Source organism: Euprymna scolopes, chromosome 21, assembly GCF_053919585.1.
Source record: "Euprymna scolopes isolate OS-2025 chromosome 21, ASM5391958v1, whole genome shotgun sequence".
In the NCBI taxonomy this organism is placed as follows: Eukaryota; Metazoa; Mollusca; class Cephalopoda; order Sepiida; family Sepiolidae; genus Euprymna; species Euprymna scolopes.
In genome coordinates, this window is record NC_136502.1 from 63,244,579 (window position 1) to 63,249,986 (window position 5,408).

Consider the following 5,408-nt stretch of genomic DNA (forward strand, 5'->3'; position numbering starts at 1 on the left):
ATAACAGGGATCCCGAGGGGAAAAAAACTGCCTCACGTGCTCTTTATAACAAAGAACCAGAAAAAAAGAAGGCTGCCTCACGTGCTCTTTATAACAAAGAACCAGAAAAAAAGAAGGCTGACTCACGTGCTGACTCAAAAGCATGGTATAACAGGGATTCCGAGGGAAAAAAGCTGCCTCACGTGCTCTTTATAACAAAGAACCAGAAAAAAAGAAGGCTGCCTCACGTGCTGACTCAAAAGCACGGTATAACAGGGATCCCAAAGGGAAAAAAGCTGCCTCATGCACAAACTATTATAAAAAGACCTAAAACCCAGCAGGAAGCGACCTGCTACTAATGGAGGCGGCAATGAGCCGCCTCCTAAAAAAGACAATACTATCATGAATGTAAGTTTAAAAATAAGACTGTAAGTAAAAATACTAATTAACAAGAATAAAAAAGCATTGGAAATGCAAAAGGATATAGGGATGGTATGCCAAAAAGTATACAAACAAGATAGCTATGAATGGCTAGGCACATGGAAATAGAATTGCATCCAAAGTATAGCCCTATAGCTTTTTACAACCGTAATGATGGCACGGAATGAAGATTGGAGAAAAGCTATAGGGCTATACTTTGGATGCAATTCTATTTCCATGTGCCTAGCCATTCATAGCTATCTTGTTTGTATACTTTTTGGCATACCATCCCTATATCCTTTTGCATTTCCAATGCTTTTTTATTCTTTAATAATAACAAGTGGAATATTATCAGTGACACTAATATTTCCCATAATTTCAATTTTCATTCCAAAATGTCCAACAATATTGGCATTTCTTTTGAAAAATATAAAAGGAACAAATAATTGAGAAAAATCAGGCCATATATCCAACAGAAATAGCAAAAACATTAGTGCTGGCCTTCTCCCTTAAAATTCAACCACTACCTCAGCATGGTATGGGGTTGTAACTGCATCCCTGCAGGCGAACGATGGCATTTCTATGAATCATTTAAACTCAGAAATGTTTAATATTTTTTGTAAATATTGCATTATGTGATCCTTAGTACGTTTTATTAATAAATATATTTATGTTGTTGGTAATGTTGTTGATAATATAATTGAAAAAATTTAGGTATTTTCTTGAAAAAGATTTCTTATTCAATAGAAAAATGTTCAACAAAATGTTTAACCGGAAAATTATTTTACCGAAACTATTAATATTAAACTATAAAAAAGAAGATACTAGAATTAAAAAAAAAAATTATTTACACTCAATCAGATGTGCCTTATGCACTAATAAAAATGTAATTGGCATTTTGTTGCACCTTTTAAGATTTTAAATTTTCTTATTATAATAAACGATTATTATATTGATTATAACATTTTGACAGAAGAAATAAAATGAATTGCATATAAAATATTAGAAGATAAATTTTAAATCATCCAATTATATCAATAAATACTGTCAAATTTTGTAAATAAATTTTGTAAAAAATGATTATTTAGTAAGTTGATTTTAATTTTTTTTAATTAAAAAAAAACGATTGAAATATTTTAAATCAGTAAATTGTCAATATATTTTTTATATAAAAAAGAATTATTGGATTCTTTTTAATTTGCAAAAAAAAAAAACGATAAAAAAAATTCAAAATCAGAAAATAATTAATAAATTTTGGCATTCTAAAAATTTCTTTACATATTACAGACATAATTTATGTATAATTGATTATAATGAAGTAAAACATGTTTTCTTAGCAATATTAATGAAACAATCGTTTTTATGACAAAATTGAATAAATTCGCTGATTTTGGATTTTTTTTATTGTGTTTTTTTTTTTACAAATTAAAATTAATCTAATAAATGTATTATTATGACAACATTTCTTGATAATTTACTGATTTTAGATTTTTCTTATGACTTAAAATTGTTAATTTTACTTGTCCTCGCATGGATATTCTTCTTGTTCTTTATAACAGCCAACAAAAACGAATGCTTTGTGAGAAGCATGACCAAACATGTTTTTCACAAAGTGTTTTTTTTTACACAGTTTCTTATCCTGGATAAGTCATTCATTCGCTTGACGTGATCCGGTAATAAATTTGAGAGCAAATCAATTATGCCGTGCGTTTAATGATAATTTTTGCTCAATAATTCTATAGCATGGTTGTTGACTTATCAGTTAAACTAATCAGGATTTCGTATTATTTTGAGAGTCACAAAGATTTGCTTGCTTTATGACATATTACCCCCTTTTGGGGTCATTTAATGTCAAAGGCTAATAACCATTGTTAATAATTAATTGTACATGATTATTTTACTCATACTTGTAAGGGTAATTGTGGGTTCATGCCTTTCTCAATGGTCTTATTGCATAAATGATCACTGTAGATCCACTAGGGTTTGAACTAAGATATTTATTAGTATAAATAACAAACTAAAAAAAAGTGGTCAACGAACAAATAAATGTTACCAGAGGTAAGATAAGTTACTCTTCTACCTACCTGGATAATTGTTTTGTGGTTTAACTTATTTTGAAACGTTTATTTAATTCAAAACACAAGTAGTGCCGAGTGTGTAAGTTAGAACGACAACAAAATGACCGACATGTAGCTGTCATCTTAAAGTATTGATAATCGCTCAAAAATCAAAAATGAAACAAACAGTGGAATTGCAGATTGAGAAATGATAACTGTGTGTAAGAAGTGTACGGCCATAAAACTGGTTAAGAACTTCTGATTTGTCAGCCATTATTTCCTGATTTTGTTTCTTTCTGCTTGTAATTCCACTTTTAACTGTTGACTATCAACATTTCTAGTTTCCCTGGCTCTCAACATGTACGGTTGCTTTTAACTGCAATTGCCTTTTTACCTCTCCTGTTGTCAAACTCCACTTTTTATGCAGGTAGAACTCTTCATATGCAAATTATGAATGAACATCTCAACCCTGGTTATGCCCCTTACAGCTCTTGCAAATGACATGGTCAATTGAAAGAAGGACAAGAAAACATGGAAGGAACTGATAAGCATAGATTTAAGAGAAAGCGTAATAAATACTGGCACATAGTTAAAGTAGTTTGCCAAAAGATTAAATCAGATCATGACAATGATGATGATTTTATGATGTTCCAGAATGGCGATGCCCACAAATGCATAACAAATTAAAGTAACTTGCAAGGCTACTCAACGTTGCTCAAGGCCCTAATTTCTTTAAATTAAATTACTTACAAAAAGAATTTAAAAAAATAAATAATGTGAATATTGTAATATGAAATATTTAAGTTTATTTTGAGATAAAAACAGTAATTATGAAATGGCGATACTATTAACATAAATCAGAACAGACGACTGGTGTTTTGGATAGTTCTTTCTTCCTTACCTTCTCTCTCTCTCTCTCTCTCTCTCTCTCTCTCTCTCTCTCTCTCTCGCTTTCATCCCTTCCCTCTTTCTTTATGAACAAATGTGAGTCAACCGGCGAATTGCAAAAAATTCTCATTTATTAATTTTTTTTCTTGGTGTTATGGATGACAGAAGGAAGACTTCTAAGTATGAGGATAAAAGTTCCTCTATCTTTCTTTATAACTAAGCGAAAATATCGATTAGGATTAAATATTAAAATAAATTGGAAATACAGTTTTTTATTAATTTAGAACCCAGATCAATATTTGTCTTATATGAGTGATGAAATATATTTAATTATCTACCTTTTCTTAAGAAAGCTGTTAATCACGGGATACGGGAGTCTGTCTTTACATATGATATAACCAAAGGACAAATGTACTATAATGGGTTATAAAACGAGTGTATATATATGTAAGTTGTACATTATGAGTCGCTTTATCTTGTTAACGTGTCGTTTATTTAATTTGTCGTACGTCTTCCAATATGTTATCATTTAATATATAAATGTTTCTCTTTTTGATGTGTGTATAATAGTTATCTGTACGTGTCTACATACTTAACAGTTTATAGACAGAAGGACGGATAAATATCTTTTACATTTGTGTTGGACAAAGAAGTGCATACGTTGAATCACAACCATTTTTGTCTGTTCTGACGTGCTCTTGAAATGTGGTCATGTCTTTCATGAAAAACTCAAACAACCAAGTTGTTTCATATTTACATTTATTGTGGTTGCGAGTTGCTGGTTCAGAGGTGGCACATCGTTTTCTTCTCTACAATTACATATGTTTATTTACTCAGTCCAGTGCCAGTGCTCTCATGACTGCCGTCGTCTGTCTCTACTACACAACTACCAGTTACAAACTGACTAATCTAACTTTCTACTTTCTATGCGTAATCTAAAACTCACTTCCTTTTCTGACGTCACTCTTTACGTAGCATCAAAACATATCTTTTGTTTTTTCAAAATGTATTTTGTTTATCCATTTTCTTTGTCCTAAATTCCTAAAACTACCCGATACATTCCTTTGAACTATTAAATACAAATATTTAAACTGTAAATATTTATTGCGCTTTGATAAAATTCCTTCAGACATTCTACTTTTATAAATTATAATAATCGACTATTTTACTTTCCGGTGTTTTCCGGTATACTAACAAACAGAGATTCTTCGGCTTGAAAAATATTTTTCTTAGCGATTATTTGGAGAAAATCGTATTCCAAAATGCCAAAACTCATAGAAATCGATTTTATTTTGTTGAGGCTACTTTCACTAGAATCCTTGTTTTTTTTTTTTGTTTTTTTTTTTTTTGTTTTTTTTTAAAGCAGAAATCGATATATCCTCCATTCAACTATGGATTAAACAGCAAGATTGACTAGTGCAACTAATGCAGGAGGAAAATTGATATAGCACTAGTCTTTCTCTGATTATCTTGGCATTGTTTCTTATCGACTTCTCTTTGCCACTGTACCTAAATAATGCTAATTCAGGAGATTTGTAGTTGCAGTTGTTCTATGCAGATATCTTTATAAGGGGTGTCCATTGTCTCTAGACTTTGAAAGGAGACCTCGTATTATCAAAATCGATAGTTTGCCCTAAATCCAAATATTGTAACTGTTCCAATCTTAATCTGTGTTAGGGATTATCCAGACTAACTCCATCTTGGATGTTATTCTCACAATGGTTTATGAAACCATTAGCTTATTTTAGGTGGGTCTTGCTGAACTCTATAATATCTTTATATTAAACTCTGGAATTGACATGCAATTTCAAACAAATTTCATGCGTGTGGGTATATTGTTCTCATTCCGTCATGATCAGATAGAATTTTTTAGTAAAGTTATTTCATGCATAGTATTGCTTGTAGTGAGTATTGAACCTTCAACCTAAAACTATCACATAGAAGTGATTATTACTTAATTACTTTATCCATTGTGCCACACATTCATATAATTCAAAGAATACAAATTATCAATCCTCATTAAAAAATTCTGAAACTTAGTTTTATTTATATTTTTTCAAGATA